This window comes from Amphibalanus amphitrite, unplaced genomic scaffold, assembly GCF_019059575.1.
Source record: "Amphibalanus amphitrite isolate SeventyFive unplaced genomic scaffold, NRLGWU_Aamphi_draft 000404F_arrow, whole genome shotgun sequence".
Taxonomy (NCBI): Eukaryota; Metazoa; Arthropoda; class Thecostraca; order Balanomorpha; family Balanidae; genus Amphibalanus; species Amphibalanus amphitrite.
Window position 1 is genome coordinate 4445 of NW_024881898.1, and position 27744 is coordinate 32188.

At 45.9% G+C, this 27744-nt stretch overlaps 1 long non-coding RNA gene across 8 annotated transcripts; it reads right to left on the reverse strand.

Annotated features, from left to right (window-relative positions):
* Positions 1–10607: 10607 nt before the first annotated feature.
* LOC122390658 lies at positions 10608–27525 on the reverse strand. 8 transcript variants are annotated; one of them, XR_006258200.1, is made up of 3 exons: positions 27490–27525; positions 14943–15027; positions 10608–10929 (listed from the first exon to the last, which is right to left on the reverse strand). It is a non-coding gene; the product is annotated as an uncharacterized LOC122390658 (long non-coding RNA). The 8 variants fall into 8 exon arrangements; XR_006258198.1 differs by lacking the exon at positions 27490–27525 and adding an exon at positions 17634–17669; XR_006258195.1 differs by lacking the exon at positions 27490–27525 and adding an exon at positions 17558–17582.
* Positions 27526–27744: the final 219 nt, after the last annotated feature.

The window sequence follows — 27744 nt, forward strand, 5'->3', positions numbered from 1 at the left end:
ACGAAATGATTCACTTAATTGTTAAGTAATGGGTACCATTAGGTAGACCATAAATTTTATCTAGCATCTCACCGTAGATGCAGTAAAAAGTGCTTTACTTTTCAATGTATGTAAAGACTTGCTCAGCTCAATCAGTTCACTCTGTATTGGCTCAAGCCGTATCATGCGAACGCAATACAAACTAGAGCACCGACAGCGCAGCGCTCCCCAACTCACTGCTCGCCCAGTCCACCCGGGCCGCCGCCACGACGGCCCCCCGCAAGTAGGCATCCCGCACTGCACCGACAGCCGCGGGCGACCAGCTGACCGGCCAGCTGACCGGCCAGCAGCCGGCGGGCGGCAGGGCGCGGATGGCCGACCCGCCGGCGCGGCGAGGGAGGGGAGGAACGCAGCTGAAAGACCCGACTACATATATATCAAAGAAACATTACATGTAATCATCGATGACGCGACATAAATCTGCTTTATTGGGGTTAGCGGTGTAGTCTGTGATGCCATCACAATGAAAATAGGCGCCTAGTTTTGTAGAGCATCAAATTCTGATTCCATAACGACTCTCGCTAGTCCATTTTCAATTGTAAATAAGCCTTTTATTGCGATGCAAAGTCCCGAAATGGTGCCGACGGCGGCCGGTCCCCCGATGGTACCATACCATAGATGGTAAACAGGTTAGTTCACATTCCCGCCGCTATGCGGGCGGCGGCGGCGCCACCTGTCCTCGTGTCCGCCTGACACCGTAACGATATAGGTCTGAGCTCAAATCTCGGTAATGTCGTGCTTTTTTACTATATTTCTCAAAAACGGCACCACGTGCAATAAAGTTGTATATATCATTGGAAAGAGCATCAAAAGTTGTATAAAATATCAACTTTTCACTTGAATATGTCTTCAAGGTACAAAGTTATTAAGCACCAAAGACGCTCCCATTGACTTTCCATGTTAAAATTTTTCATTTTTAAAGAAGCCTAAAGACAACAAACGAATTTGCACAGCTTAAAGAAGCATAACAACATGTTCTATGGTCTTTTCTCAACAAGTCCTGAAAGTTTAAACAAAATCGTATCATATAATTTTGTACAATGAGCGAATGAAAAAGTCTCTGCAAAAACGCCCATTGACTTAACATGGGGAGCGAAAAAAGTTCAACTTTGACCTCGTGCAAAGACACGTTACGAAGTTCTGAGGGGTATACGGAGCACACTAGCGTGTACCTGAACGTGTTTGCCATAAAATGCTGGGAAGAAAACCACCTCCTTCTTGGCTCGTTTTCCCGCTATTCGCGATCGCGCAAAAAGTGTTCAAAACCCCATTGACTTAACATGGGGAAAATGGAATCGCACGTGCCACGTGCCACGAGGTTTTAAGCGAGTAGCGACCGGTGCCATCAGGTAGATCGCCTCCGGGAGCCCATACACTGAAATTTTTAAGAAAATCGAGCCACAAGTTTAGGCCTGACCCAAGTTGCCCCAATTCGCGGCCAGACATGCAAAACATAGCCCGGAGAAGGACCGCTCCGGTTGTTTTTCAATAGAAAAACACAATTCTAACGAATAGTGTTTGTCTTTTCAAACAACCTGCGGTTACCAGCATCTGCGATGCTGGGCTCCGCATCGCGGGACCGCAGGTTGTTTGAGCAAGCACCTCTGTAACGCCGCAAAAACGCCACCCGCCAAACGAGAGGATGAGCCTTGCACGTGCAGACCGGAGTGGGTGTGCTAAAAACTGACGTGCACGGCACCCAATTCGCCCGTCTCGAGCGGTGTGCAAAATTTGGGTGCAATCGGCCCGGCCGTTTTCGAGATCTTGAAGCGGCACCCTGCACGTGCGCACGTGCAAGCTGGGTCCCAACTGACTTGTGCACGGCACTCTATTCGCCGTTCTCTAGCGGTGTACCAAATTTAATCGCATTCGGCCCAGCCGTTTCCAAGATCTGGAAACGACCCCTACACGTGCGCACGTGCAGTTGTACCCCAACCGTGGCACATGAAAATACATACTTACTGACTTGTGCACGGCACCCTACTAACCAGTCTCTAGTGGTATGCCAAATTTGAGCACAGTCGGTCCAGCCGTTCTTGAGATATGGAAGCGTCAGCCTGCACGTGCGCACGTGCAAACTGGGCCCCATCTGACTTGTGCACGGCACCCTACTCGCCGATCCCTAACGGTGTGCCAAGTTTGATCACAATCGGCCCAGCCGTTCTCGAGATCTGGAAGCGTCACCCTGCCCGTGCGCACGTGCAGCGGCACCCCAACCGTGACACATGGAAATGCATTGCACGGCGGGTGCCTACATCCATGCCAAGTATCAGTGCAATCGGCAAACTAACTACAGAGTTATTAGACTTGTTACCGAACTGACACCTCTTCGTTTTGCACGTGGCACGTGCATTAGGGGTCACCCATACGTATCGAGGGTAGCACACTACGTGTGAGAAAGGAAGAAGCTATCCCACACAAAGACCGCAAGTGAATCGGTCAAGCGGTTGTGGAGATATAAGCTTTGCAAAGGCGCCCCCAGGGCGGCCGACTGCCAATAATTAGCAATAATCAGCGTCGCGTCCGCACATGGGAGGTGTCCCCTTCACCTGTTCGTATACTCTAATGTGGTTGGGTTCAAGTCACAGTCGAGCCCTGATTTTTTACACCTTTTCTTAAAAACGGCACATCGTGCAGTGACGTTCTATGCACCAGTGGAAAGAGCATCAGAAGTTGTATATTATATTAACTTTTCACCTATATGTCTTACTAAAGATAAAAGTTATAGAGGAATAAAGACGCTCCCATTGACTTTCCATGTTAAAAATTTTCATTTTCCAACGAACTTTATTAGAAAAAACGATTTCTGCCAGCTTAACGAAGCATACCAGCATGTACTACGCTCTTTCCTGTACAAGCTATAAGAGTTTGGGCAAATTCTATCTCTAAAATTTTGTACAATGAACGAATGAAAATGTCTCTGCAAAGTCTCGGCATCGCCGTCCATTGACTTAACATGGGACACAGCAAAATTCCAACTTTGATCTCGTGCAAAGACACGTTCCGAGATTCTGAGGGGTATACAGCGCACACTGGCGTGTACCCAAACGTGTTTGCCATAAAATGCTGGGAAGAAAACCACCTCTTCCTTGGCTCGTTTTCCCGCCATTGGCGATCGCGCAAAAGTGTCCAAAACCCCGTTCACTTAACATGGGGAAAATGGAATCGCACGTGCCACGTGCCACGAGATTCTGGCGGGTATACAGCGCACACTAGCGTGTACCCAAACGTGTTTGCCATAAAATGCTGGGAAGAAAACCACCTCCTTCTTGGCTCGTTTTCCCGCCATTGGCGATCGCGCAAAAAGTGTCCAAAACCCCATTGACTTAACATGGGGAAAATGGAATCGCACGTGCCACGCGCAAAAGACTTCTTAGCGAGTAGCGACCGGTGCCATCAGGTAGATCGCCTCCGAGAGCCCATACCCTGAAATTTTTACGAAGATTGAGCGATTCGTTTAGGCCAGACTCAAGATGTCTCGATTCGCGGCCAACTTTGCAAAACATACCCCGGAGAACGACCGCTCCGGTTGTTTTTCAATAGAAAAACACAATTCTAACGAATAGTGTTTGTCTTTTCAAACAACCTGCGGTTAGGCCGGCCGGCCGCTCATACTCAGAAATTTCCGTTAATCTAAGGAAAGACTTCGCTCGCTTCGCTCGCTCCGTAACAAAAGTGACACCTCTCCGTTTTACACGTGTCACGTGCAGTGGAGGTCACCCGCAAGCATTGTCCATAGTAAATACTTGTAAGAAGAGTATACGCTACCCCACACAAAAAACCGCAAGTGTAACAGTGTCCGTCCCCCTCCCCGGCGCCGTTTTCCTCCAGGGGAGGCGCCCCAGCCGCCGTACTGGGGCGTAGCGGAGTCCGTGCTTTTAGCACAGCAAAATATCCACCCAGGCTAGATTAACGTCACGACAACCTAGGATTAAGAGTGGCTAGACTTCAGACTTCATGCAGACTTAACATTGAAGTATTATATATGCAACTAAATGACACACATGGTGTTTGTTCTAACCTTCTCAACAGAAAGTGAACGTGTCAGGACAGCACCCCTTGGTGACCATTATATTCAAGGGGTGCAGGAACTGATTCCCCAGGGGTGAAGCGATAGAAGCAAAAACATGAGTCACTAGTTCCCTCCTGTGTCTTCCCTCCTGCAGAAAAAAAAATACATGTGTGATGCCCAATGTGACTGATAACTGCATATTATAAAGCTGGAAATATTGTACAAAGTTGTGACAACACAAGCAAACTATGCATGTCACTGCTCTTGTATAACTTTTCTATTTTTATTGCTATATGAGACCTCACAAGACACAAAAATATGCATGGTTAGAAAGTGGGTAACAATACATTTCAAATGAACTAAGCAGATTATTTCTAAGCTCCTTTAAGTCCCAATTTCTGCTATATTTCGCTTGTTGTCACTTCATATTTTGAACTCAAGGTGCCTTGTGGATTTACCTCAGGTATGTAGGTAAATCCACAAGGATTTATGGGCTTTACCACAGTTGAGTAGCTGCTCCCTCAATTTAAGTTTCTCGTTAAATTTCATTGAGGCGTTGCAAGATGGGCTGAAGCCGAATCCTCTTCCCTGTTTAGCTGATGCTCATAATACCTGAACATTTTTAATTCCAATTTTTATAGCTGTTAACAATTGGTAAAGGCCCATGTACCTAGACAACAATGACTTTACAGAAGAAACCCCTGGCTGTGTTTCATGGGCGCGCTGCCAGCCGCTGCCAGCGCATTCCGCGTGAGCTAGCGTCAACCTCCGGTAGTGTTGGAGGTATAGGCTTGTTGATGTCTCTATGGAAGCCAAAAGCGGCTGGCAGAGTGCTGTGATATGCTGTGATACACCACCCTTATTTTTGCACAATAATGCTGTGATAACTGTTCCTGCAAAAAATATAAGGTGAAGTGAAGTAAAATCAGGTCAAACATTAATATATACCCGAAAATAGCAGTGTTTGGAGTACCTATATTCACATTACCAATAATATAAAATCAGGTCAAACATTAATATATACCAGAAAATAGCAGTGTTTGCCGTTTGGAGTACCTATATTCACATTACCAATAATATGATACACAACAGGCCATAGAAAACCAGTGAATCAGAATGTTGAATTGTACCCCAATTTCAATATCAATATGGCACTTGGCAATAACAGTTAAACACACCGTTTTTGATGTTAAATCAACAGAGAAAACTCCTGAACATAAAAAATGATCAGAATGTATAATAAGGATAACAGTATAAATAAAAATCGACGACATCAGCACCTATCATCGCCGTTCCACATTCACCACTCCCCATTCCACGCACAGATTGTTTACTCCTTGGTTTACCCCGTGTTCGCAGTCTCCCTGACGACGGAGATTCTTTACGCCCACCGACCAATCACGTTCAAGATCAGCGGGGCTTGGCCGCAGTTCTCGAACGCTATTTGCCAGATTAAGCAGGACCTTCGTCGTCAGTAAACTGTGAACACGGCGTTACATATTTCGCTATGGTAACAAAAGCGCCAGAATTGACTACCAGAATTGGATCCGAAGGTCAAATGGGTCACGTGACTGACAAGTTCAGATGGACAACACCAGGAAAACGGAACAACGTGCAATAACGTTCTATATATCATTGGAAAGAGCATCAAAAGTTGTATAAAATATCAACTTTTGACTTAAACATATCTTAAACGTAAAAAGTTATTAAGCATCAAAGACGCTCCCATTGACTTTCAAAGTTAAAATTTTTCATTTTTAAACGAGCTTCAAAAGAGCAAACGAATTCTGACAGCTTAACGAAGCATAACACCATGTTCTATGGTCTTTTCTCAACAAGTCCTGAAAGTTTAAACAAAATCGTATCATATAATTTTGTACAATGAGCGAATGAAAAAGTCTCTGCAAAAACGCCCATTGACTTAACATGGGGAGCGAAAAAAATTCAACTTTGACCTCGTGCAAAGACACGTTACGAAGTTCTGAGGGGTATACGGCGCACACCAGCGTGTACCCAAACGTGTTTGCCATAAAATGCTGGGAAGAAAACCACCTCTTCCTTGGCTCGTTTTTCCGCTATTCCCGATCGCGCAAAAAGTGTCCAAAACCCCGTTGACTTAACATGCGGAAAATGGAATCGCACGTGCCACGTGCCACGAGGTTTTAAGCGAGTAGCGACCGGTGCCAACAGGTAGATCGCCTGCGGGAGCCCATACACTGAAATTTTTAAGAAAATCGAGCCACAAGTTTAGGCCTGACCCAAGTTGCCCCAATTCGCGGCCAGACATGCAAAACATAGCCCGGAGAAGGACCGCTCCGGTTGTTTTTCAATAGAAAAACACAATTCTAACGAATAGTGTTTGTCTTTTCAAACAACCTGCGGTTACGATGCTGGGCTCCGCATCGCGGGACCGCAGGTTGTTTGAGCAAGCACCTTTGTAAACGCAGCAAAAACGCCCGCCGCCAAACGAGAGGATGAGCCTTGCACGTGCAGACCGGAGTCGGTGTGTTACAAACTGACGTGCACGGCACCCTACTCGCTGATCTATAGCGGTGTGCCAAATTTGAGTGTAATCGGCTCGGCCATTTTCGAGATCTGGAAGCGTCACCCTGCACGTGCGCACGTGCAAGCTGTGTCCAATTGCATTGTGCATGGGACCCTATTCGCCGGTCCCTAGCGGTGTACCAAATTCGAGCTCAATCGGCCCAGCCGTTTTCAAGATCTTGAAACGACCCCTCCACGTGCGCACGTGCAGTTGCATCTCAACCGTGACACATGGAAATACATACTAACTGACTTGTGCACGGCACCCTACTGATCGATCTCTAGATGTTTGCCGAATTTGAGTGCAATCGGTCCAGCCGTTCTTGAAATCTGGAAGCGTCACCCTGCACGTGCGCACGTGCAAGATGGGTCCAAACTGACTTGCGCACGGCACCCTACTAATCGGTCTCTAGCGGTGTACCAAATTTGAACTCAATCGGCCCGGCCGTTCTCGAGATCTGGAAGCGTCACCCTGCACGTGCGCACGTGCAGTTGCACCCCAATCGTGGCACATGGAAATACATACTAAATGACTGCAACCTACTGATCGGTATCAAGCGTTATGCCAAATTTGAACACAATCGGTCTAGCCGTTCTCGAGATCTGGAAGCGTCACCCTGCACGTGCGCACGTGCAGTTGCACCCCTACCAAGACACATGGAAATGCATCGCCTGGAAAGTGTCTACCTCCATGCCAAGTTTTAGCGCAATCGGCCCAGTAATTACCGCGAGCTATTGCGCTTATTACAAAACAGGCACCTCTTGGCTTTGCACGTGGAACGTGCGTTAGGGGTCACCCATATGCATCGAGAGTAGCACACTATGTGAAAGAAGGGAAAAAGCTACCCCACACAAAAAAACCGCACGTGTATCAGCCCAGTGGTTGCCGAGATATAAGTCGTACAAAAACGTCCCCACGGCGGCCGGCCGCTATTTAGCAGTAAAATCGTGTCGCATCCTTCTATTAGAGGTATCCCCGTCACCTGTTCGTATACTGTCTGAGCAAAGGCCATACGTTACGGTCCAAACTCCATAGTGAGGCGGACATACGAATTTACGAGAGTTTAGCGACGAAATGATTCACTTAATTGTTAAGTAATGGGTACCATTAGGTAGACCATAAATTTTATCTAGCATCTCACCGTAGATGCAGTAAAAAGTGCTTTACTTTTCAATGTATGTAAAGACTTGCTCAGCTCAATCAGTTCACTCTGTATTGGCTCAAGCCGTATCATGCGAACGCAATACAAACTAGAGCACCGACAGCGCAGCGCTCCCCAACTCACTGCTCGCCCAGTCCACCCGGGCCGCCGCCACGACGGCCCCCCCCCGCAAGTAGGCATCCCGCACTGCACCGACAGCCGCGGGCGACCAGCTGACCGGCCAGCTGACCGGCCAGCAGCCGGCGGGCGGCAAGCCACGGATGGCCGACCCGCCGGCGCGGCGAGGGAGGGGAGGGACGCAGCTGAAAGACCCGACTACATATATATCAAAGAATGATACATTATATGTAATCATCGATGACGCGACATAAATCTGCTTTATTGGGTTTAGCGGTGTAGTCTGTGATGCCATCACAATGAAAATAGCCTAGTTTTGTAGAGCATCAAATTCTGATTCCATAACGACTCTCGCTAGTCCATTTTCAATTGTAAATAAGCCTTTTATTGCGATGCAAAGTCCCGAAATGGTGCCGACGGCGGCCGGTCCCCCGATGGTACCATACCATAGATGGTAAACAGGTTAGTTCACATTCCCGCCGCTATGCGGGCGGCGGCGGCGCCACCTGTCCTCGTGTCCGCCTGACACCGTAACGATATAGGTCTGAGCTCAAATCTCGGTAATGTCGTGCTTTTTTACTATATTTCTCAAAAACGGCACCACGTGCAATAAAGTTGTATATATCATTGGAAAGAGCATCAAAAGTTGTATAACCTATCAACTTTTCACATAAATATATCTCAACTGTAAAAAGTTATTAAGCAGCAAAGACGCTCCCATTGACTTTCCATGTTAAAATTTTTCATTTTTAAACGAGCCTAAAAAGAACAAACGAATTTGCACAGCTTAAAGAAGCATAACAACATGTTCTATGGTCTTTTCTCAACAAGTCCTGGAAGTTTAAACAAAATCGTATCATATAATTTTGTACAATGAGCGAATGAAAAAGTCTCTGCAAAAATGCCCATTGACTTAACATGGGGAGCGAAAAAAGTTCAACTTTGACCTCGTGCAAAGTCACGTTACGAAGTTCTGAGGGGTATACGGCGCACACTAGCGTGTACCCAAACGTGTTTGCCATAAAATGCTGGGAAGAAAACCACCTCTTCCTTGGCTCGTTTTTCCGCTATTCCCGATCGCGCAAAAAGTGTCCAAAACCCCGTTGACTTAACATGGGGAAAATGGAATCGCACGTGCCACGTGCCACGAGGTTTTAAGCGAGTAGCGACCGGTGCCAACAGGTAGATCGCCTGCGGGAGCCCATACACTGAAATTTTTAAGAAAATCGAGCCACAAGTTTAGGCCTGACCCAAGTTGCCCCAATTCGCGGCCAGACATGCAAAACATAGCCCGGAGAAGGACCGCTCCGGTTGTTTTTCAATAGAAAAACACAATTCTAACGAATAGTGTTTGTCTTTTCAAACAACCTGCGGTTACCCGCCGGCGCGGCGAGGGAGGGGAGGAACGCAGCTGAAAGACCCGACTACATATATATCAAAGAAACATTATATGTAATCATCGATGACGCGACATAAATCTGCTTTATTGGGGTTAGCGGTGTAGTCTGTGATGCCATCACAATGAAAATAGGCGCCTAGTTTTGTACAGCATCAAATTCTGATTCCATAACGACTCTCGCTAGTCCATTTTCAATTGTAAATAAGCCTTTTATTGCGATGCAAAGTCCCGAAATGGTGCCGACGGCGGCCGGTCCCCCGATGGTACCATACCATAGATGGTAAACAGGTTAGTTCACATTCCCGCCGCTATGCGGGCGGCGGCGGCGCCACCTGTCCTCGTGTCCGCCTGACACCGTAACGATATAGGTCTGAGCTCAAATCTCGGTAATGTCGTGCTTTTTTACTATATTTCTCAAAAACGGCACCACGTGCAATAAAGTTGTATATATCATTGGAAAGAGCATCAAAAGTTGTATAAAATATCAACTTTTCACTTGAATATGTCTTCAAGGTACAAAGTTATTAAGCACCAAAGACGCTCCCATTGACTTTCCATGTTAAAATTTTTCATTTTTAAAGAAGCCTAAAGACAACAAACGAATTTGCACAGCTTAAAGAAGCATAACAACATGTTCTATGGTCTTTTCTCAACAAGTCCTGAAAGTTTAAACAAAATCGTATCATATAATTTTGTACAATGAGCGAATGAAAAAGTCTCTGCAAAAACGCCCATTGACTTAACATGGGGAGCGAAAAAAGTTCAACTTTGACCTCGTGCAAAGACACGTTACGAAGTTCTGAGGGGTATACGGCGCACACTAGCGTGTACCTGAACGTGTTTGCCATAAAATGCTGGGAAGAAAACCACCTCCTTCTTGGCTCGTTTTCCCGCTATTCGCGATCGCGCAAAAAGTGTTCAAAACCCCATTGACTTAACATGGGGAAAATGGAATCGCACGTGCCACGTGCCACGAGGTTTTAAGCGAGTAGCGACCGGTGCCATCAGGTAGATCGCCCCCGAGAGCCCATACCCTGAAATTTTTACGAAGATTGAGCGTTTCGTCTAGGCCCCTATCAAGTTGCCCCAATCTCAGGCCAACTTTGCAAACATAGCCCGGAGAACGACCGCTCCGGTTGTTTTTCAATAGAAAAACACAATTCTAACGAATAGTGTTTGTCTTTTCAAACAACCTGCGGTTATTTTTGGGCGTCACGCCGCCGCAGCCTGCTTTTGCCGATTCTAATGCTAACCCTATGGCGCACATGAGCACGCGCCACGGGCGCACCCCCGGCCGCATCGTGCCCAAAATTTAATACGACCTGTTGAATGACGCGACCCACGAGCCGTGAAAATTTCACCCTCGTGCGTCAATCGACGGCGCCGCATAAAGCCTTTTTAAGCGTAACCCCGACGGCGGCGGACTTTTTAAGATTTATAGATGAATAGTAGACCACTACAACCGCTGGGTCGTGTCCCAGCGGTTGATGGTCCCACCAGATGGTCCGCGGAGGGGAGACCCATACCAGAACGTAGATTGTGAAACAATGTAAGTATCTGCCAATATTACCTTTTCCAGAAGAGTTGAAAAACAGCAATGGGTCAGCTCTTGTGAGAAGCACCATGCAGTGTTGGCTGCACTTCAATCTTGTCTCCTGTAAAAAAAAAAAAAAAAAACAGTATCACTGTATGATTGACAGTTTGATTGCATTTCCTTCAAGCTGCAACATCTCTATTTTAGACATTTTCAGTTCCCACTTGCGCACGGCACCCTACTAACCGGTCTCTAGCGATGTGCCAAATCTGAGCACAATCGGCCCGGCCGTTCTCGACATCTGGAAGCGTCACCCTGCACATGTGCACGTGCAGTTGCACCCCAACCGTGACACATTTAAACACATTGCCCGGTGGGTGCCTACATCCTTTTTATAATGTAGTTATTGTCATTACAATCAAGTTGTACCGTGCTATTGTCATTACAACAAAAATGACACCTCTCTGTTTTACACGTGTCACGTGCAGTGGAGGTCACCCGCATGCATTGTCAATAGTAAATACCTGTAAGAAGGGTATACGCTACCCCGCACAAAAAACCGCAAGTGTAACAGTGTCCATCCCCTCCCCGGCGCCGTCTTCTTCCAGGGGAGGCGCCCCGGCCGCCGCACTGGGGCGTAGCGGAGTCCGTGCTTTTAGCACAGCAAAATATCCACCCAGGCTAGATTAAGGTCACGACAACCTAGGATTAAGAGTGGCTACAGACTCCAGGCTTTATGCAGACTTAACATTGAAGTATTATATATGCAACTAAATGACACACATGGTGTTTGTTCTAACCTTCTCAACAGAAAGTGAACGTGTCAGGACAGCACCCCTTGGTGACCATTATATTCAAGGAGTGTAGGAACTGATTCCCCAGGGGTGAAGCGATAGAAGCAAAAACATGAGTCACTAGTTCCCTCCTGTGTCTTCCCTCCTGCAGGAAAAAAAAATACATGTGTGATGCCCAATGTGACTGATAACTGCATATTATAAAGCTGGAAATATTGTACAAAGTTGTGACAACACAAGCAAACTATGCATGTCACTGCTCTTGTATAACTTTTCTATTTTTATTGCTATATGAGACCTCACAAGACACAAAAATATGCATGGTTAGAAAGGGGGTAACAATACATTTCAAATGAACTAAGCAGATTATTTCTAAGCTCATTTAAGTCCCAATTTCTGCTATATTTCGCTTGGAGTCACTTCATAGTTTGAACTCAAGGTGCCTTGTGGATTTACCTCAGGTATGTAGGTAAATCCACAAGGATTTATGGGCTTTACCTCAGTTATGTAGCTGCTCCCTCAATTTAAGTTTCTCGTTAAATTTCATTGAGGCGTTGCAAGATGGGCTGTAGCCAAATATGCTTCCCTGTTTAGCTGATGCTCATAATACCTGAACATTTCTAATTCCAATTTTTATAGCTGTTAACAATTGCTAAAGGCCCATGTACCTAGACAATAATGACTTTACAGAGGAAACCCCTGGCTGTGTTTCATGGGCACGCTGCCAGCAGCTGCCAGCGCATTCCGTGGAGCTAGCATCAACCTCTGGTAGTGTTGGAGGTATAGGCTTGTTGATGTCTATGGAAGCCAAAAGTGGCTGACAGAGTGCCGCGTTAAACCACCCTTATTTTTTGCACAATAATGGTGTGATAACTGTTCCTGCAAAAAAAATAAGGTGAAGTGAACTAAAATCAGGTCAAACATTTATATGTACCCAAAAGTAGCAGTGTATGGAGTACCTATATTCACATTACCAATAATATGATGCACAACAGGCCATAGAAAACCAGTGCAGTTGGGGAAACTACGAGGTGAACGTCAAAAAATGGATTGGTCAATAAATGGACTTTTGATGACCATATATGGGCATAAATGCAGCCCCCGCTACTAAGAGTGAAAAACGGTATGACAAGCCGGTACTTGCGGCATCGCGTCCACTTATTGGAGAGAAAAGGCTTCCATTTTTCACTAGCAATTGGTGTGATTTGATAAAATTTGGCGAATTGACTCGAAAATGGCGATAGGAAAACGGCTTTTCTGCAGGTTCTGGGCGTCGCAATCAGCTGGCCATTCAATAAATGGATTGGTTTTATAAAAGAAAATTGTTCAAAGATTTAATTTAATTACAATAAACAAAAATATTTAATTCTATAATAATAACTTAACTACAATTTAAAAAACCATAAACAAAATAATAAAAATAATGACATTTTTAAACCACGGTACTGCTTACATTTTTTGGCGCGTCCGTTTCAATCCGCCATATTTGCCAATCACGGACCAATCACGGTTTGACCTTGCGTTGTAACTCTGCGATTTAGAGCCGCCAGTTAATTATGCACCGGGTGAGTGTAGGCCTTGCGTGGTTAAAAAACATTCTTATGCCTTATCTTTTCATTTGAATGCTAAAGCCCCGCCCACTCCAGCCGCTGATTGGCTAATCCAATTTTTGTTTGGCTCCTCGTAGTTTCCCCAACTGAGTGAATGTTGAATTGTACCCCAATTTCAATATCAATATGGCACTTGGCAATAACAGTGAAACACACCGTTTTTTATGTTAAATCAACAGAGAAAACTCCTGAACGTAAAAAATGATCAGAATGTATAATAAGGATAAAAGTATAAATAAAAATCGACATCAGCGCCTATCATCGCCCCTGCACATTCACCACTCCCCATTCCACACGCACAGATTGTTTACCCCTTGGTTTACCCCGTGTTCGCAGTCTCCCTGACGACGGAGATTCTATACGCCCACCGACCAATCACGTTGAAGATCAGCGGGGCTTGGCCGCAGTTCTCGAACGCCATTGGCCAGATTAAGCAGGACCTTCGTCGTCAGTAAACTGTGAACACGGTGTTACATAATTCGCTATGGTAACAAAAGCGCCAGAATTGACTACGAGAATTGGATCCGAAGGTCAAATGGGTCACGTGACTGACAAGTTTAGATGGACAATACCTGGAAAACGGCACAACGTGCAATAACGTTCTATATATCATTGGAAAGAGCATCAAAAGTTCTATAACCTATCAACTTTTCACTTAAATATATCTATAACGTAAAAAGTTATAAAGCAGCAAAGACGCTCCCATTGACTTTGCATGTTAAAAAAATTCTTCTTTAAACGAGCTCAAGAAGAACAAACGAATTCTGACAGCTTAACGAAGCATAACAACATATTCTATGGTCTTTTCTCAACAAGTCCTGAAAGTTTAAACAAAATCGTATCATATAATTTTGTACAATGAGCGAATGAAAATGCCTCTGCAAAAACGCCCATTGATTTAACATGGGGAGCGAAAAAAGTTCAACTTTGACCTCGTGCAAAGACACGTTACGAAGTTCTGAGGGGTATACGGCGCACACTAGCGTGTACCCAAACGTGTTTGCCATAAAATGCTGGGAAGAAAACCACCTCTTCCTTGGCTCGTTTTCCCGCTATTCGCGATTGCGCAAAAAGTGTCCAAAACCCCGTTGACTTAACATGGGGAAAATGGAATCGCACGTGCCACGTGCCACGAGGTTTTAAGCGAGTAGCGACCGGTGCCAACAGGTAGATCGCCTGCGGGAGCCCATACACTGAAATTTTTAAGAAAATCGAGCCACAAGTTTAGGCCTGACCCAAGTTGCCCCAATTCGCGGCCAGACATGCAAAACATAGCCCGGAGAAGGACCGCTCCGGTTGTTTTTCAATAGAAAAACACAATTCTAACGAATAGTGTTTGTCTTTTCAAACAACCTGCGGTTATTTTTGGGCGTCACGCCGCCGCAGCCTGCTTTTGCCGATTCTAATGCTAACCCTATGGCGCACATGAGCACGCGCCACGGGCGCACCCCCGGCCGCATCGTGCCCAAAATTTAATACGACCTGTTGAATGACGCGACCCACGAGCCGTGAAAATTTCACCCTCGTGCGTCAATCGACGGCGCCGCATAAAGCCTTTTTAAGCGTAACCCCGACGGCGGCGGACTTTTTAAGATTTATAGATGAATAGTAGACCACTACAACCGCTGGGTCGTGTCCCAGCGGTTGATGGTCCCACCAGATGGTCCGCGGAGGGGAGACCCATACCAGAACGTAGATTGTGAAACAATGTAAGTATCTGCCAATATTACCTTTTCCAGAAGAGTTGAAAAACAGCAATGGGTCAGCTCTTGTGAGAAGCACCATGCAGTGTTGGCTGCACTTCAATCTTGTCTCCTGTAAAAAAAAAAAAAAAAAACAGTATCACTGTATGATTGACAGTTTGATTGCATTTCCTTCAAGCTGCAACATCTCTATTTTAGACATTTTCAGTTCCCACTTGCGCACGGCACCCTACTAACCGGTCTCTAGCGATGTGCCAAATCTGAGCACAATCGGCCCGGCCGTTCTCGACATCTGGAAGCGTCACCCTGCACATGTGCACGTGCAGTTGCACCCCAACCGTGACACATTTAAACACATTGCCCGGTGGGTGCCTACATCCTTTTTATAATGTAGTTATTGTCATTACAATCAAGTTGTACCGTGCTATTGTCATTACAACAAAAATGACACCTCTCTGTTTTACACGTGTCACGTGCAGTGGAGGTCACCCGCATGCATTGTCAATAGTAAATACCTGTAAGAAGGGTATACGCTACCCCGCACAAAAAACCGCAAGTGTAACAGTGTCCATCCCCTCCCCGGCGCCGTCTTCTTCCAGGGGAGGCGCCCCGGCCGCCGCACTGGGGCGTAGCGGAGTCCGTGCTTTTAGCACAGCAAAATATCCACCCAGGCTAGATTAAGGTCACGACAACCTAGGATTAAGAGTGGCTACAGACTCCAGGCTTTATGCAGACTTAACATTGAAGTATTATATATGCAACTAAATGACACACATGGTGTTTGTTCTAACCTTCTCAACAGAAAGTGAACGTGTCAGGACAGCACCCCTTGGTGACCATTATATTCAAGGAGTGTAGGAACTGATTCCCCAGGGGTGAAGCGATAGAAGCAAAAACATGAGTCACTAGTTCCCTCCTGTGTCTTCCCTCCTGCAGGAAAAAAAAATACATGTGTGATGCCCAATGTGACTGATAACTGCATATTATAAAGCTGGAAATATTGTACAAAGTTGTGACAACACAAGCAAACTATGCATGTCACTGCTCTTGTATAACTTTTCTATTTTTATTGCTATATGAGACCTCACAAGACACAAAAATATGCATGGTTAGAAAGGGGGTAACAATACATTTCAAATGAACTAAGCAGATTATTTCTAAGCTCATTTAAGTCCCAATTTCTGCTATATTTCGCTTGGAGTCACTTCATAGTTTGAACTCAAGGTGCCTTGTGGATTTACCTCAGGTATGTAGGTAAATCCACAAGGATTTATGGGCTTTACCTCAGTTATGTAGCTGCTCCCTCAATTTAAGTTTCTCGTTAAATTTCATTGAGGCGTTGCAAGATGGGCTGTAGCCAAATATGCTTCCCTGTTTAGCTGATGCTCATAATACCTGAACATTTCTAATTCCAATTTTTATAGCTGTTAACAATTGCTAAAGGCCCATGTACCTAGACAATAATGACTTTACAGAGGAAACCCCTGGCTGTGTTTCATGGGCACGCTGCCAGCAGCTGCCAGCGCATTCCGTGGAGCTAGCATCAACCTCTGGTAGTGTTGGAGGTATAGGCTTGTTGATGTCTATGGAAGCCAAAAGTGGCTGACAGAGTGCCGCGTTAAACCACCCTTATTTTTTGCACAATAATGGTGTGATAACTGTTCCTGCAAAAAAAATAAGGTGAAGTGAACTAAAATCAGGTCAAACATTTATATGTACCCAAAAGTAGCAGTGTATGGAGTACCTATATTCACATTACCAATAATATGATGCACAACAGGCCATAGAAAACCAGTGCAGTTGGGGAAACTACGAGGTGAACGTCAAAAAATGGATTGGTCAATAAATGGACTTTTGATGACCATATATGGGCATAAATGCAGCCCCCGCTACTAAGAGTGAAAAACGGTATGACAAGCCGGTACTTGCGGCATCGCGTCCACTTATTGGAGAGAAAAGGCTTCCATTTTTCACTAGCAATTGGTGTGATTTGATAAAATTTGGCGAATTGACTCGAAAATGGCGATAGGAAAACGGCTTTTCTGCAGGTTCTGGGCGTCGCAATCAGCTGGCCATTCAATAAATGGATTGGTTTTATAAAAGAAAATTGTTCAAAGATTTAATTTAATTACAATAAACAAAAATATTTAATTCTATAATAATAACTTAACTACAATTTAAAAAACCATAAACAAAATAATAAAAATAATGACATTTTTAAACCACGGTACTGCTTACATTTTTTGGCGCGTCCGTTTCAATCCGCCATATTTGCCAATCACGGACCAATCACGGTTTGACCTTGCGTTGTAACTCTGCGATTTAGAGCCGCCAGTTAATTATGCACCGGGTGAGTGTAGGCCTTGCGTGGTTAAAAAACATTCTTATGCCTTATCTTTTCATTTGAATGCTAAAGCCCCGCCCACTCCAGCCGCTGATTGGCTAATCCAATTTTTGTTTGGCTCCTCGTAGTTTCCCCAACTGAGTGAATGTTGAATTGTACCCCAATTTCAATATCAATATGGCACTTGGCAATAACAGTGAAACACACCGTTTTTTATGTTAAATCAACAGAGAAAACTCCTGAACGTAAAAAATGATCAGAATGTATAATAAGGATAAAAGTATAAATAAAAATCGACATCAGCGCCTATCATCGCCCCTGCACATTCACCACTCCCCATTCCACACGCACAGATTGTTTACCCCTTGGTTTACCCCGTGTTCGCAGTCTCCCTGACGACGGAGATTCTATACGCCCACCGACCAATCACGTTGAAGATCAGCGGGGCTTGGCCGCAGTTCTCGAACGCCATTGGCCAGATTAAGCAGGACCTTCGTCGTCAGTAAACTGTGAACACGGTGTTACATAATTCGCTATGGTAACAAAAGCGCCAGAATTGACTACGAGAATTGGATCCGAAGGTCAAATGGGTCACGTGACTGACAAGTTTAGATGGACAATACCTGGAAAACGGCACAACGTGCAATAACGTTCTATATATCATTGGAAAGAGCATCAAAAGTTCTATAACCTATCAACTTTTCACTTAAATATATCTATAACGTAAAAAGTTATAAAGCAGCAAAGACGCTCCCATTGACTTTGCATGTTAAAAAAATTCTTCTTTAAACGAGCTCAAGAAGAACAAACGAATTCTGACAGCTTAACGAAGCATAACAACATATTCTATGGTCTTTTCTCAACAAGTCCTGAAAGTTTAAACAAAATCGTATCATATAATTTTGTACAATGAGCGAATGAAAATGCCTCTGCAAAAACGCCCATTGATTTAACATGGGGAGCGAAAAAAGTTCAACTTTGACCTCGTGCAAAGACACGTTACGAAGTTCTGAGGGGTATACGGCGCACACTAGCGTGTACCCAAACGTGTTTGCCATAAAATGCTGGGAAGAAAACCACCTCTTCCTTGGCTCGTTTTCCCGCTATTCGCGATTGCGCAAAAAGTGTCCAAAACCCCGTTGACTTAACATGGGGAAAATGGAATCGCACGTGCCACGTGCCACGAGGTTTTAAGCGAGTAGCGACCGGTGCCAACAGGTAGATCGCCTGCGGGAGCCCATACACTGAAATTTTTAAGAAAATCGAGCCACAAGTTTAGGCCTGACCCAAGTTGCCCCAATTCGCGGCCAGACATGCAAAACATAGCCCGGAGAAGGACCGCTCCGGTTGTTTTTCAATAGAAAAACACAATTCTAACGAATAGTGTTTGTCTTTTCAAACAACCTGCGGTTACACCTCTTGGCTTTGCACGTGGAACGTGCGTTAGGGGTCACCCATACCAGCATCTGCGATGCTGGGCTCCGCATCGCGGGACCGCAGGTTGTTTGAGCAAGCACCTCTTTAACGCCGCAAAAACGCCACCCGCCAAACGAGAGGATGAGCCTTGCACGTGCAGACCGGAGTGGGTGTGCTAAAAACTGACGTGCACGGCACCTTATTCGCCGGTCTATAGCGGTGTGCCAAATTTGAGTGCAAACGACCCGGCCGTTTTCGAGATCTGGAAGCGACACCCTGCACGTGCGCACGTGCAGCCTGGGCCCCAATTGACTTGTGCACGGCACTCTATTCGCCGGTTTCTAGCGATGTATCAAATTTAATCTGAATCGGCCCAGCCGTTTCCAAGATCGGGAAACGACCCCTACATGTGCGCACGTGCAGCTGCACCCCAACCACGGCACATGAAAATACATACTTACTGACTTGTGCACGGCACCCTTCTGATCGTTCTCTAGAAGTGTACCGAATTTGAGTGCAATCGGCCCGGCCGTTCTCGAGATCTGGAAGCGTCGTCCTGCACGTGCGCACGTGCAAACTGGGTCCCATCTGACTTTTGCTCGGCACCCTACTCGCCGAGCCCTAACGGTGTGCCAACTTTGATCACAATCGGCCCAGCCGTTCTCGAGATCTGGAAGCGTCACCCTGCCCGTGCGCACGTGCAGCGGCACCCCAACCGTGACACATGGAAATGCATTGCCGGGTGCGTGCCAACATCCATGCCAAGATCAGCGCAATCGGCAAAATAACTACAGAGTTATTAGACTTGCTACCGAACTGACACCTCTTCGTTTTGCACGTGGCACGTGCATTAGGGGTCACCCATACGCATCGAGAGTAGCACACTACGTTTGGGAAAGGAAGAAATTATCCCACACAAAAGACCGCGAGTGAATCGGGTCAGTGGTTGCAGAGATATAAGGTTTGTAAAGGCGCCCCCACGGCGGCCGACTGCTAATAATTAGCAATAATCAGTGTCGCGTCCGCACATGGGAGGTGTCCCCTTCACCTGTTCGTATATTCTAATGTGATTGGGTTCAAGTCACAGTCGAGCCCTGCTTTTTTACAACTTTTCTCAGAAACGGCACATCGTGCAGTGACGTTCTATGCATTGTTGGAAAGAGCACCAAAAGTTGTATATTATATTAACTTTTCACCTATATATAATACTAACGATAAAAGTTATGGAGGAATAAAGACGCTCCCATTGACTTTCCATGTTAAAAATTTTAATTTTCAAATGAACTTTATAAGAAAAAATGAGTTCTGCCAGCTTAACGAAGCATAAGCGCATGCACTATGCTCTTTCCTCTACAAGATATATGAGTTTGGGCAAAATCTATCTCTAAAATTTTGTACAAAGATCGAATGAAAATGTCTCTGCAAAGTCTCGGCATCGCCGTCCATTGACTTAACATGGGACACAGCAAAATTCCAACTTTGACCTCGTGCAAAGACACGTTCCAAGATTCTGAGGGGTATACAGCGCACACTAGCGTGTACCTGAACGTGTTTGCCATAAAATGCTGGGAAGAAAACCACCTCTTCCTTGGCTAGTTTTCCCGCCATTGGCGATCGCGCAAAATGTGTCCAAAACCCCATTGACTTAACACGGGGAAAATGGAATCGCACGTGCCACGTGCCACGAGGTTTTAAGCGAGTAGCGACCGGTGCCATAAGGTAGATCGCCTCCGGGAGCCCATACACTGAACTTTTTACGAAGATTGTACATTTCGTCTAGGCCCCTACCAAGTTGCCCCAATTCGCTGCCAGACTTGCAAAACATAGCCCGGACAACGACCGCTCCGGTTGTTTTTCAATAGAAAAACACAATTCTAACGAATAGTGTTTGTCTTTTCAAACAACCTGCGGTTATCAAAATTCTGAGATATACATTTTGTACATGCTATTGCTCTTAGCAATCGCTGAAAGTTTCAAAGCAATCGGTCACTCGGTGTAGCTACAAACTGGGTCCCATCTGACTTGTGCACGGCACCCTACTCGCCGATCCCTAACGGTGTGCCAAGTTTGATCACAATTGGCCCAGCCGTTCTCGAGATCTGGAAGCGTCACCCTGCCCGTGCGCACGTGCAGCGGCACCCCAACCGTGACACATGGAAATGCATTGCACGGCGGGTGCCTACATCCATGCCAAATATCAGTGCAATCGGCAAACTAACTACAGAGTTATTAGACTTGTTACCGAACTGACACCTCTTCGTTTTGCACGTGGCACGTGCATTAGGGGTCACCCATACGTATCGAGGGTAGCACACTACGTGTGAGAAAGGAAGAAGCTATCCCACACAAAAGACCGCAAGTGAATCGGTCAAGTGGTTGTGGAGATATAAGCTTTGCAAAGGCGCCCCCAGTGCGGCCGACTGCTAATAATTAGCAATATTCAGCGTCGCGTCCGCACATGGGAGGTGTCCCCTTCACCTGTTCGTATACTCTAATGTGGTTGGGTTCAAGTCACAGTCGAGCCCTGATTTTTTACAGCTTTTCTTAAAAACGGCACATCGTGCAGTGACGTTCTATGCACCAGTGGAAAGAGCATCAGAAGTTGTATATTATATTAACTTTTCACCTATATGTCTTACTAAAGATAAAAGTTATAGAGGAATAAAAACGCTCCCATTGACTTTCCATGTTAAAAATTTTCATTTTCCAACGAACTTTATTAGAAAAAACGATTTCTGCCAGCTTAACGAAGCATACCAGCATGTACTACGCTCTTTCCTGTACAAGCTATAAGAGTTTGGGCAAATTCTATCTCTAAAATTTTGTACAATGAACGAATGAAAATGTTTCTGCAAAGTCTCGGCATCGCCGTCCATTGACTTAACATGGGACACAGCAAAATTCCAACTTTGACCTTGTGCATAGAGGTGTTGCGAGATTCTGGCGGGTATACGGCGCACACGGGCGTGTACCGGAACGTGTTTGCCATAAAATGCTGGGAAGAAACCCACCTCTTCCTTGGCTCGTTTTCCCGCCATTGGCGATCGCGCAAAAAGTGTCCAAAACCCCGTTGACTTAACATGGGGAAAAGAATTCGCACGTGCCACGTGCCACGAGATTCTGGCGGGTATACGGCGCACACGAGCGTGTACCTGAACGTGTTTGCCATAAAATGCTGGGAAGAAAACCACCTCCTTCTTGGCTCGTTTTCCCGCTATTAGCGATCGCGCAAAAAGTGTCCAAAACCCCATTGACTTAACATGGGCGAAAATGGAATCGCACGTGCCACGCGCAAAAGACTTCTTAGCGAGTAGCGACCGGTGCCATCAGGTAGATCGCCTACGGGAGCCCATACACTGAACTTTTTACGAAGATTGTACATTTCGTCTAGGCCCCGCTCAAGTTGCCCCAATTCGCGGCCAGACTTGCAAAACATAGCCCGGAGAACGACCGCTCCGGTTGTTTTTCAATAGAAAAACACAATTCTAACGAATAGTGTTTGTCTTTTCAAACAACCTGCGGTTACTAACTAGTCTCTAGTGGTATGCCAAATTTGAGCACAGTCGGTCCAGCCGTTCTTGAGATATGGAAGCGTCAGCCTGCACGTGCGCACGTGCAAACTGGGTACACCCTACTAACTAGTCTCTAGTGGTATGCCAAATTTGAGCACAGTCGGTCCAGCCGTTCTTGAGATATGGAAGCGTCAGCCTGCACGTGCGCACGTGCAAACTGGGACCCATCTGACTTGTGCACGGCACCCTACTCGCCGAGCCCTAGCGGTGTGCCAACTTTGATCACAATCGGCCCAGCCGTTCTCCAGATCTGGAAGCGTCACCCTGCCCGTGCGCACGTGCAGCGGCACCCCAACCGTGACACATGGAAATGCATTGCGGGGCGGGTGCCTACATCCATGCTAAGGATCAGCGTATTCGGCAAAATAACTAGAGTTATTACACTTGCTACCGAACTGACACCTCTTCGTTTTGCACGTGGCACGTGCATTAGGGGTCACCCATACGCATCGAGAGTAGCACACTACGTTTGGGAAAGGAAGAAATTATCCCACACAAAAGAGCGCGAGTGAATCGGTCCAGTGGTTGCAGAGATATAAGGTTTGTAAAGGCGCCCCCACGGCGGCCGACTGCTAATATTTAGCAATAATCAGTGTCGCATCCGCACACGGGAGGTATCCCCGTCACCTGTTCGTATATTTTAATGTGGTTGGGTTCAAGTCACAGTCGAGCCCTGCTTTTTTACAACTTTTCTTAGAAACGGCGCATCGTGCAGTGACGTTCTATACATTGTTGGAAAGAGCATCGAAAGTTGTATATTTTATTAACTTTTCACTTTGATACATCTGCAACGTAAAAAGTTATTAAGCAACAAAGACGCTCCCATTGACTTTCCATGTTAAAAAATTTAAATTTCAAATAAACTTTATAAGAAAAAACGATTTCTGCCAGCTTAACGAAGCATACCAGCATGTACTACGCTCTTTCCTCTACAAGATATCAGAGTTTGGGCGAAATCTATCTCTAAAATTTTGTACAAAGATCGAATGAAAATGTCTCTGCAAAGTCTCGACATCGCCGTCCATTGACTTAACATGGGACACAGCAAAATTCCAACTTTGATCTCGTGCAAAGACACGTTCCGAGATTCTGAGGGGTATACAGCGCACACTGGCGTGTACCCAAACGTGTTTGCCATAAAATGCTGGGAAGAAAACCACCTCCTTCTTGGCTCGTTTTCCCGCCATTGGCGATCGCGCAAAAAGTGTCCAAAACCCCGTTGACTTAACATGGGGAAAATGGAATCGCACGTGCCACGTGCCACGAGGTTTTAAGCGAGTAGCGACCGGTGCCATAAGGTAGATCGCCTCCGGGAGCCCATACACTGAACTTTTTACGAAGATTGTACATTTCGTCTAGGCCCCAATCAAGATGTCTCGATTCGCTGCCAGACTTGCAAAACATAGCCCGGAGAAGGACCGCTCCGGTTGTTTTTCAATAGAAAAACACAATTCTAACGAATAGTGTTTGTCTTTTCAAACAACCTGCGGTTACCAGCATCTGCGATGCTGGGCTCCGCATCGCGGGACCGCAGGTTGTTTGAGCAAGCACCTCTGTAACGCCGCAAAAACGCCACCCGCCAAACGAGAGGATGAGCCTTGCACGTGCAGACCGGAGTGGGTGTGCTAAAAACTGACGTGCACGGCACCCAATTCGCCCGTCTCGAGCGGTGTGCAAAATTTGGGTGCAATCGGCCCGGCCGTTTTCGAGATCTTGAAGCGGCACCCTGCACGTGCGCACGTGCAAGCTGGGTCCCAACTGACTTGTGCACGGCACTCTATTCGCCGTTCTCTAGCGGTGTACCAAATTTAATCGCATTCGGCCCAGCCGTTTCCAAGATCTGGAAACGACCCCTACACGTGCGCACGTGCAGTTGTACCCCAACCGTGGCACATGAAAATACATACTTACTGACTTGTGCACGGCACCCTACTAACCAGTCTCTAGTGGTATGCCAAATTTGAGCACAGTCGGTCCAGCCGTTCTTGAGATATGGAAGCGTCAGCCTGCACGTGCGCACGTGCAAACTGGGCCCCATCTGACTTGTGCACGGCACCCTACTCGCCGATCCCTAACGGTGTGCCAAGTTTGATCACAATCGGCCCAGCCGTTCTCGAGATCTGGAAGCGTCACCCTGCCCGTGCGCACGTGCAGCGGCACCCCAACCGTGACACATGGAAATGCATTGCACGGCGGGTGCCTACATCCATGCCAAGTATCAGTGCAATCGGCAAACTAACTACAGAGTTATTAGACTTGTTACCGAACTGACACCTCTTCGTTTTGCACGTGGCACGTGCATTAGGGGTCACCCATACGTATCGAGGGTAGCACACTACGTGTGAGAAAGGAAGAAGCTATCCCACACAAAAGACCGCAAGTGAATCGGTCAAGCGGTTGTGGAGATATAAGCTTTGCAAAGGCGCCCCCAGGGCGGCCGACTGCCAATAATTAGCAATAATCAGCGTCGCGTCCGCACATGGGAGGTGTCCCCTTCACCTGTTCGTATACTCTAATGTGGTTGGGTTCAAGTCACAGTCGAGCCCTGATTTTTTACACCTTTTCTTAAAAACGGCACATCGTGCAGTGACGTTCTATGCACCAGTGGAAAGAGCATCAGAAGTTGTATATTATATTAACTTTTCACCTATATGTCTTACTAAAGATAAAAGTTATAGAGGAATAAAGACGCTCCCATTGACTTTCCATGTTAAAAATTTTCATTTTCCAACGAACTTTATTAGAAAAAACGATTTCTGCCAGCTTAACGAAGCATACCAGCATGTACTACGCTCTTTCCTGTACAAGCTATAAGAGTTTGGGCAAATTCTATCTCTAAAATTTTGTACAATGAACGAATGAAAATGTCTCTGCAAAGTCTCGGCATCGCCGTCCATTGACTTAACATGGGACACAGCAAAATTCCAACTTTGATCTCGTGCAAAGACACGTTCCGAGATTCTGAGGGGTATACAGCGCACACTGGCGTGTACCCAAACGTGTTTGCCATAAAATGCTGGGAAGAAAACCACCTCTTCCTTGGCTCGTTTTCCCGCCATTGGCGATCGCGCAAAAGTGTCCAAAACCCCGTTCACTTAACATGGGGAAAATGGAATCGCACGTGCCACGTGCCACGAGATTCTGGCGGGTATACAGCGCACACTAGCGTGTACCCAAACGTGTTTGCCATAAAATGCTGGGAAGAAAACCACCTCCTTCTTGGCTCGTTTTCCCGCCATTGGCGATCGCGCAAAAAGTGTCCAAAACCCCATTGACTTAACATGGGGAAAATGGAATCGCACGTGCCACGCGCAAAAGACTTCTTAGCGAGTAGCGACCGGTGCCATCAGGTAGATCGCCTCCGAGAGCCCATACCCTGAAATTTTTACGAAGATTGAGCGATTCGTTTAGGCCAGACTCAAGATGTCTCGATTCGCGGCCAACTTTGCAAAACATACCCCGGAGAACGACCGCTCCGGTTGTTTTTCAATAGAAAAACACAATTCTAACGAATAGTGTTTGTCTTTTCAAACAACCTGCGGTTAGGCCGGCCGGCCGCTCATACTCAGAAATTTCCGTTAATCTAAGGAAAGACTTCGCTCGCTTCGCTCGCTCCGTAACAAAAGTGACACCTCTCCGTTTTACACGTGTCACGTGCAGTGGAGGTCACCCGCAAGCATTGTCCATAGTAAATACTTGTAAGAAGAGTATACGCTACCCCACACAAAAAACCGCAAGTGTAACAGTGTCCGTCCCCCTCCCCGGCGCCGTTTTCCTCCAGGGGAGGCGCCCCAGCCGCCGTACTGGGGCGTAGCGGAGTCCGTGCTTTTAGCACAGCAAAATATCCACCCAGGCTAGATTAACGTCACGACAACCTAGGATTAAGAGTGGCTAGACTTCAGACTTCATGCAGACTTAACATTGAAGTATTATATATGCAACTAAATGACACACATGGTGTTTGTTCTAACCTTCTCAACAGAAAGTGAACGTGTCAGGACAGCACCCCTTGGTGACCATTATATTCAAGGGGTGCAGGAACTGATTCCCCAGGGGTGAAGCGATAGAAGCAAAAACATGAGTCACTAGTTCCCTCCTGTGTCTTCCCTCCTGCAGAAAAAAAAATACATGTGTGATGCCCAATGTGACTGATAACTGCATATTATAAAGCTGGAAATATTGTACAAAGTTGTGACAACACAAGCAAACTATGCATGTCACTGCTCTTGTATAACTTTTCTATTTTTATTGCTATATGAGACCTCACAAGACACAAAAATATGCATGGTTAGAAAGTGGGTAACAATACATTTCAAATGAACTAAGCAGATTATTTCTAAGCTCCTTTAAGTCCCAATTTCTGCTATATTTCGCTTGTTGTCACTTCATATTTTGAACTCAAGGTGCCTTGTGGATTTACCTCAGGTATGTAGGTAAATCCACAAGGATTTATGGGCTTTACCACAGTTGAGTAGCTGCTCCCTCAATTTAAGTTTCTCGTTAAATTTCATTGAGGCGTTGCAAGATGGGCTGAAGCCGAATCCTCTTCCCTGTTTAGCTGATGCTCATAATACCTGAACATTTTTAATTCCAATTTTTATAGCTGTTAACAATTGGTAAAGGCCCATGTACCTAGACAACAATGACTTTACAGAAGAAACCCCTGGCTGTGTTTCATGGGCGCGCTGCCAGCCGCTGCCAGCGCATTCCGCGTGAGCTAGCGTCAACCTCCGGTAGTGTTGGAGGTATAGGCTTGTTGATGTCTCTATGGAAGCCAAAAGCGGCTGGCAGAGTGCTGTGATATGCTGTGATACACCACCCTTATTTTTGCACAATAATGCTGTGATAACTGTTCCTGCAAAAAATATAAGGTGAAGTGAAGTAAAATCAGGTCAAACATTAATATATACCCGAAAATAGCAGTGTTTGGAGTACCTATATTCACATTACCAATAATATAAAATCAGGTCAAACATTAATATATACCAGAAAATAGCAGTGTTTGCCGTTTGGAGTACCTATATTCACATTACCAATAATATGATACACAACAGGCCATAGAAAACCAGTGAATCAGAATGTTGAATTGTACCCCAATTTCAATATCAATATGGCACTTGGCAATAACAGTTAAACACACCGTTTTTGATGTTAAATCAACAGAGAAAACTCCTGAACATAAAAAATGATCAGAATGTATAATAAGGATAACAGTATAAATAAAAATCGACGACATCAGCACCTATCATCGCCGTTCCACATTCACCACTCCCCATTCCACGCACAGATTGTTTACTCCTTGGTTTACCCCGTGTTCGCAGTCTCCCTGACGACGGAGATTCTTTACGCCCACCGACCAATCACGTTCAAGATCAGCGGGGCTTGGCCGCAGTTCTCGAACGCTATTTGCCAGATTAAGCAGGACCTTCGTCGTCAGTAAACTGTGAACACGGCGTTACATATTTCGCTATGGTAACAAAAGCGCCAGAATTGACTA